This window comes from Mandrillus leucophaeus, unplaced genomic scaffold, assembly GCF_000951045.1.
Source record: "Mandrillus leucophaeus isolate KB7577 unplaced genomic scaffold, Mleu.le_1.0 Scaffold452, whole genome shotgun sequence".
NCBI classification, from domain to species: domain Eukaryota; kingdom Metazoa; phylum Chordata; class Mammalia; order Primates; family Cercopithecidae; genus Mandrillus; species Mandrillus leucophaeus.
In genome coordinates, this window is record NW_012104832.1 from 1,910,698 (window position 1) to 1,919,089 (window position 8,392).

Genomic DNA, 8,392 nt, shown 5'->3' on the forward strand with positions numbered 1-8,392 from the left:
TAGGGATATTATGATGATCAAGTGACAAACTTATTACAATTTTGCAAAGCAAAAATCATAGTGCAAGATGTCATATTATTGGCTAATGCTATTTTGAAACAAAGAAAGAATTTCTTTAAAACTTGTCAGTGTGATTTATTATGTCCTAATATTTGCCTGTAGATATATATTTTGGAGTGCAAAATTAGCTTGGTATGCTATTAGACTCTATCACATCACTAAGCATATTCTTACCCTTTTTATCTACTCTGTTTCCTCCTATGATGCTGTACTAGTCCAATCTTTCTTTGTTATAAAGAAATGCTTGAAACTGGGATGTCTAATTGGCTGAAGTCTCTGCAGTCTCTACAGTAAGCATGATGCTGGCATCTGCTGAGCTACTAGGGAGGCCTCAGGAAGCTTACAGTCATGGTGGAAGATGAAGCAGGAGCTAACACATCATATGGTGAGAGCAGGAGCAAGAGAGAGAGAGAGTGAGCAAGGAGGTGCCACATACTTTTAAACAGTCAGATCTGATGAGAACTCACTCGCTATCATGAGAACAGCACCAAGGAGATAGTACTAAACCATGCATGAGAAAACCACCCTTATGATCTAATCATTTCCCACCAGGACCCATCTCCAACACTGGGGATTACAATTCAACATGATATTTGGGCAGGTACACATATCCAAACTGTAACAGTTGCTGAAATCAAGCTGGTGCAGTGGCATGTGCCAGCTACTCAGGAGGCTGAGGCAGAAGAATCACTTGAGCCCAGGGGCTCATGTCCAGCTGGAAGACAGTGAGGACCCATCTCTAAAAAATAAAATACACAACTTGCTATTTCTTTCTATTTTTGAACCTCAGTTAGATGACTTTAAGCACGCAGGCAAATCATTTCAGTTTTTTTTTGATATTTTCAGCAACTTGCTTTTCTCTCACTAGAAAAAAAAATCACTTTAGGATAAAAAGAACATGTACCTGTTTATCCTCTTCCGGTCATTCTAGGACCATATTCTTGGTCCCTTCCATCAGAGAAGGGAAGGGGGGCCTGCTTTGCTCAGATATACACTTCTTCATATCAACATAAACATAAACTGTTTCTTGATATCTATAGTACCTCAAAGTCTATGGGTCGTCTTATTTTACCTTTATTACACTCAAAGCAGATTCAAGGGTCCAGCCTCTGTGTTAGAGAACTAAATGGAAGATGTTAAGGTCAGCATGACTTAACATGACAATCAGGTCAACATGACCCTTTTCAGGACTAAGTGCTAATCCTGTGGCCAGCTCAAAGAATAATGCTGCCCCCCTCCCCACAGTTCTTCCTTTCATCACATTTGTTACGAAGACAAACTGTTCTATTTAGAGTCAAGATTGCCTATTTAACGGGATGTGGAAAAAGAAATTATAAAGTGATTTAAAAAGTTCTTCCTCCGTACTCTCCATTCTCCACCATTACCCTGCCCAACTACATAAACATTAAAATCCAATCTCGCCCTCATTGTGAGACTTAGGAAGGCATGTTTCTATTGGCAACCAAGTTCCTTAACATCACTGCACACTGACTAGAAAGGAATCAGGATTGACGAAAACACAAAGGTAAGATTTGTTCTAGATGATTTATTCTGCTGTAATTTCTTCCAAAAGCTCCCTATCCCCAAAACACACACCCCCCTTTTTTTTCCCTTAAATAAATAATGAGCTTTGGAAGTCCTTTAACCTGTTTTTCTTATAGACATCTTTCTAAAAGAAAATAGAGACAGTATATTCTGAAGTTTATATAAGTTCCAAAAAAGGAGTCACTCTGGTGCAGTTTCAACCCTCACTACAGCAGGTTTCTTTATGGTGAGTATGACAAAGGGCAGGCTGTGCTGCAAAAATGCCAGCCATCTCTGTGTTCAGAAACCTTCTATCACTCTTCTTGATTTGACATGAAATATTAAACACCAGTTACCAGCAAAAACTTATTGAACACAGATGTCCACTATCACTTTCAAATTGCTAAAGTCAATTTAGGTTTATATATTTTCTTTGCTTCAGCATTCGCATGCAACACAAATGTTCTGTGACAGTAATGATTTCGCAATATAGCGTTTCAATTAGGAAAGCACGTTGTATATGTGTTTTCATTTTTAAAATGCCTATTTTTTTTTTCATTTTGAAGCTCTGTGTCCCTCAATAATAATGGGACCCTGGATTGAAAAATAAATAAAAAGAAAGAGCTCCACCTACTGATTCATTTTACAAACGTTGTTTCTGTTCTACTTGAATTGAAAATGCTCTTTGGCACAACAGGGACCTTGTGAACATGTAACTCAAACTGTTTGGTTTGAAAAAAAAAAAAAAAAGATACAGGACTTGCCCCCATGGAAAGGAATTGGTTAGAATGGAGCTCTGTCTGTCTCTGTGACTTAAAAGGCCCCCTCCCCATTTTCTGTGCCCCTCAGAAGACCTAATTAATAAGTCTGCTTCAGGTTTAGTGCTCCCCAGGGATATAGGTTAACTGTGGCATTCCCTTTTGCTGGGTTTAACAGAATTCTGGCGAGTCACACATTTTGCTCTACTACAATAATCGTATTCATGTCACTGGCTGCCCCTTCCTTCTGAAGGACTTGGTGGGCGCCTTTTGAAAGGATTTACAGGGCCATTTCTCCCACTGGTGAAGCTGGAATTGTTCAGTGCCTACCATACTACTTCCCCGCCCCCACCAGCATCTAGACTCAAGTGATTTCATAGGGAAGTGAAGAAAAACATCCACTGGGAACCTGGGGTAACTTAAGGAGGCCAAGATTAATTACTTGAGGAGGAACCGCCTGGGCCGGACACTGGGGGTGCTCGTTGGGAGCAGCAGCTGGAATGATGGCCTGTTCTGATGTCTGCCAGCTCTGGTCCTGCCAGCTCAGTTGCTCAAAAGCTTCCAGAACCATTTTTAATTTCTGCCTTGGAGCTACTTTTAAGGATGTGTCCCCAAGAGTCTCTCATTGTGCACCAACCCACGCAGTTTTCTGGTTGTATCACATCAGACAGATGTGACTTATTGGGGGAATATTCTAACCTCTTGACAGGTCACAGTGTCCTGGGCCTTCCAGTTTGAACCCTGCTTCCTACATTATGGAATTTCTTTTAAGATGAACAAACCCTAGACTGTATTCGTCTCATACATTTAAGAAGTGACTATAGAAAATATTACCAATGGGCAACAAGATGATATCTAGAAACACACAATGGAGTGGTTTCAAGTCCCCTATCTTTGAACCTGTCTGCTCAGTCATGCATTCCATAGACATGATTAACTAACCATAGGACCCAGGTACTCAAAGTCTGAATTTAAACTGTTTATTCTTCCCCCAAATGATTCACACATCACCTATCACTGCAGAGTTGCCAAACTCTATGGTTTTCTTGTCACACATAAATTCAATAGCTGACCACAGCCAGGGACAGAGATTTCTTATAAATCAAATAACTACAAACATTAGAGAGAGAGGGAGGGGACTCACTGCCACATTTCAGTCAATCAAAAATATGTGTAATGAGAGTCTACTTTGTTTAAGGTGCTGTGCTTGGTGCCATGAGAATATTTAATACAATATGACTGGCCCTAACTTTGAAGCAAGGGAAATATCTACCTCACATTGGTGCTATGAGGATTATATGCAATTACCCAGCCCAGTGCCTAGCACATAGTTGGTGACAGGTAAATGGCCACTATTATCTTTTCTAGTAATGTTATATTTAGGCAATATTTAAAAAATAAAAGAGATGCCCAAAATGGAAGAGATAATGGATTACAAAATAGTTGACCAAGACACTGATTGTTTCGAGATCAGAAAAAAAAGGAAAATTCTTGGAATCGAAATAGGTTTGCTTCATGCAAATTATATTTTAGCCCTAATTACAATTTACCATTTTGGGAAGCTAAATAAGTTCCAGATGCTAGGCTGAGCTCTTGACAATTTCATTTCTTTTTGACTTTCACAACCAAATGATGTAGATATGATCACTCCTATTTTACAGATGAGAAAATGGGGCTCAGAGAAGCTTAGTCACAAAGGTCTGACACTGATGCACATGGTTTTTCCACCTAATCAAACTGTCTCCATCACAGAATTCTAGTCTATTAGAGCTAGAAGGAAATGCAGAGGCCAGCTTCTTCTAATTGCTAACTTGACAGGTAAAGAAGGAGAGGTCCAGAGAAGAAAAGTGATTTGCACAAATTCACACATTTAGTGACATAACTGAAATTAGAAACCAAGGCTTTTGGTTCCAAGTTGGTGTCATTTTCAATATTTTCACATTTTTTTCCCAATGAATCTTAAATCAATAGCACTTATAAAATGCAAATATAAAAAGACTGTGCTGAGAAAAATCTTTGTGCTTCATGTCAATTTTACATTACCTGTCTTCTTGTCTGGGTAAATACTTAATGATTTCCTATTTCTGAGAAATCATTCTCTACCTCACAATCCACTCCATTTCACCAACAGCACACCCCCAACACTCACAATACATACGCCCTATTTTAATTCAGAAGGTAAAATGCAGGCTAAATTTATATCCCAGCATGTGGGGCTTCTTTTTAAGCCCAGGCTTAATTGAACCATTCCCTGCCCAAACTCACTTTTCTTCGGGATTTGGAGCTAATCTGTTTACTAAGAACTCAGCAACCTAGGACAAGTATGAAAAATATCTACTAACAGATATTAATAATTGATCACAGAATCCTTTTACCCTTCTCTCATGAATGTTCCCAAACTCAGTCAGAATATCAGTCAATCAGATTGTCAAGTGAGATGAAAACTTTTTGTTCTCCCTAATCCTTTTCCTTGGTCTAAAATAATTATACTGCTTTGTCCCTCTTTTGTTTCTGTTATAGTGCTCTACCATTTCCTAAAGTTTCCTTAAGCACAAAAGCAAATCCAAAAATCAGTAGTTGATTTGCTTTATCTTATCTTTCAGTTCTTGAATTCAATCCTTTTTTTACTTTTAAGAAAGTGCAAATGTTTGTCAGAAAGCAAACACCTGTGTAACCCTCAAGACTAGTAAATAAAATATTGTCAGTGTCCTTTGTGTCCCCTCTCAATCATGGCCTCTCAAAGTTACCATTACTGTGAATGGTAGGCAATTGCTTTTGCTTATACCATCTAAGCTGACATTGTTAAACAATTTCATTTTGTCCTGTTTTTGAACTAGATTTAAATTGAGTCTTACTATAAATATACATATATACACACACACACATAAACAGATGCACGCGTGCGTGCGCACACACACACACATATATATGGCTTCTTGCACTCAACATTATTCCATGCACTCATGGATATTCCCCATGTTTAAAAATTCTACTATTAAAGACATTGAGTAGTTTTTAGTTTTGGCTATGGTAAGAAACGCTGCTATGAACATTTTTATGCGTATCTCCTAATATAAATGTTTTGCATTATCTTAGGTATATATTAAAGAGTAGAATTACGAGGTCATAACCTACGTGTATTTTCAGCTTTAGTAGACACATTTTTTCCAAAGTGGTGTAGCAGTATACAACCTGATCTCCCTAATATTGATTAGTGGTATTTTAAAATTTAGGCTTTTTGTATAGGCGGTTTTCATTGGCAGTTTCCTCATTACTAATGAGGTTGAATATCTTTTCCTATATTCTGTGTCTTTACTCCATATTTGTCTATCATTCTGTGTGTGTGTGTGTGTGTATGTGTATGTGTGTGTGTGTATGTGTGTGTGTGTGTGTATGTGTGTGTGTGTGTGTTTAGTGCCTTTTCAGTTGTCTTGTCCTTTTTTCTATTGGGTTGTCTGCCTCCTTGCTATTCACATATGGAGTTCTTTATATAATCAGGAAACAAGTTCTTTGCCGGCAATATGTGTTGAAAGTATGTTTTCCCTCTTAGTATTTTTGTCTTTTCACTTTTTTATTTTTATATATTTATTTATTTTTCTGAGACAGAGCCTCGCTCTGTCTCCCAGGCTGGAGCGCGGTGGCACAATTTCAGCTCGCCAAAATTTCTGCCTGTTGGGTTCAAGCAATTCTCCTGCCTCAGCCTTCTGTGTAGCTGGGACTACAAGCATGCACCACCATGCCTAGGTAAGTTTTGTATTTTTAGTAGAGATGGGGTTTCGGATGTTGACCAGGCTGGTCTCAAATTCCTGATCTCAGGTGATCTGCCCGCCTCGGCCTCCCAAAGTGTTGGGATTACAGGTGTGAGCCACCACACCCGGCCCCCTTTCACTTTTTTAATGGTATGTTTCAACGAACAGAAATGTCCAGTTTTTATACATGAGCTGATTTATCAATCTTTCTCTTAAAGTTAATAATTTTGCTTCCCATTTAATAAATTTTTTGCCTGTAGAGATATTATGACTATATATTACTATATTATCTCTTAGATGCTTTGTTATTTTCCTTTGCACATTTAAATTTTTGATACATATGGAATTGATGTTTGGGTATTATGTAAAGCAGGGATCAAGCTTCTGTCATTTGTCTCTTTGCATTGTAAGTTTTCCCAGTACATTGTTAAAAACACCACCACACCACCATATCCCTAATATTATAGTACCACTACTGTTGTAAATCACTTGTCTCTCTCTCTGTATATGTGTGTGTGTGTGTGTGTGTGTATATATATATATATCAGTCTGTGGATGGGTTATTGATCGTATTAATTTGATTATTTATATCTTTATAAACCAACACCATGCCCTTTCAATTACTGTAGCATTTTAAGTTTTGACATACAGTAGAGCAATGCCAACCATTAATGGTTAGTTAAGGTGGAGATGAGTCCGCAGAAAATACAAAGAAAGAACATCAGAGAAAGAATGAAATATCCAGGGCTCAATCCTTGGACCACTTCTCTTTTATGCCTACACATTTTCTAGGTCATCTCATCTAGTCTCATGGTTTGAAATGTCGTCTGTATACTAATGGATCAAAACTTTATTCCTGGACTTCTCTGTATTCTGGACTCAACTCTCCCAGAGCCTAAATAGCCACTTGGAAATCCAAGAGTCACCTCAAATTTAACATGTATCAAACTGCCTCCTCATTTCTACCTCTCTCTAATAAACTTTTAGCTCTTTTGCAGTCATTTCCATCTCAGTTAAATAACAATTCAATTATTCCATAAATCTTGGTGTCATTTTAAACTCTCTCTTTCTCACAGTCCACACCCATTGCATCAGCAACTTCTTTTTGTTGTGCATGAAATTATATCCCAAATTAACGACTTCTTCCTACTCCTACTGCTGACACTGTGGTCTAAACCACCATTTTCTTTTGCCAGCTTCTATCTGGTCTCTCTGCCTCTGCCTGGAGAGAAGTCTCCCATAATCTATTCTCTACGCAGAAAACCTAATTATTATTGCATTATTGTTCCTTTTGAAAATAGCTTAATGAATTTTACTTAGAGTAAAAGCCAAAATACTCATTATGTTAAACAACCACCTAAATAATCTGATTCTCTGATATCTCTTTGATTTCATGTATTAACATTTGTCCTCTTACTCTCTCATTTCCAGCTACCTTGGCCTCAGACATTCCACGCATGTTCCCTTCTTGGTGCTTTCACTTGAGTTGTTCCCTCTGCCTGGAACATCATCAGTTGTCTCCCTGCAGATAGCTATGTATCTGAATTCCTTATTCTGTTTTGTCCTTTACTCCAAAGTTATCTTCTCAGCGAGACCATTCCTGGATACCCTATCTAAAATTTCACAGTCTGACATCCCTTCATATTTATTTCTATGCCCTATTTTTCTCCCAAACACTTGTAACATTTAACATATTCTCTAACATGCATATTTTACTTATTTATAATACTTATGACCAGGAGGGGAATATGGTAAATGTCCACATAAGTGAGTTTATGAATCTGGTTGGTTGAGAAGTCCATAATCTACTCGATAGAATGTGCCTAGATGCTGCTACATAGTGTCTCCAAAAGGCATGGCTGGGAAGACCGAATTTCTTTGAACTAGGTTTTGAAAGAATTATTCCTGATTGTTCACTTCTGTGCTTTATGAACGTATTTGGACACTTTGTCTTTTAAATATAGTTGAAAGTGGGGAAGATGAAGAGGTAGAACAGGGACAAGAAGAGAAAAATATGCATATGCAAGTCCAATGTAAGCTCACTTGAGCTTAAAAATTCTTGGCAATTTAAGAAGTAGTTGAAAGTTATATCTATAGATTTAGTTATGATGGTGTCAGTGCAAATGTAGTAAAGCCTGAAATCTGATTGGCTTTATAAAAGGCCCAGATAGTTAATTCCAGGTCACTCGCAGTAAATATAAGTTACAGTGTTGTTAGAAAATATTAGCACTATCCAAGCACTACCACTCTCCTATGAGGCACTCAATGAGTGAGGTGACTTTCTAGATGAACAAATGGACA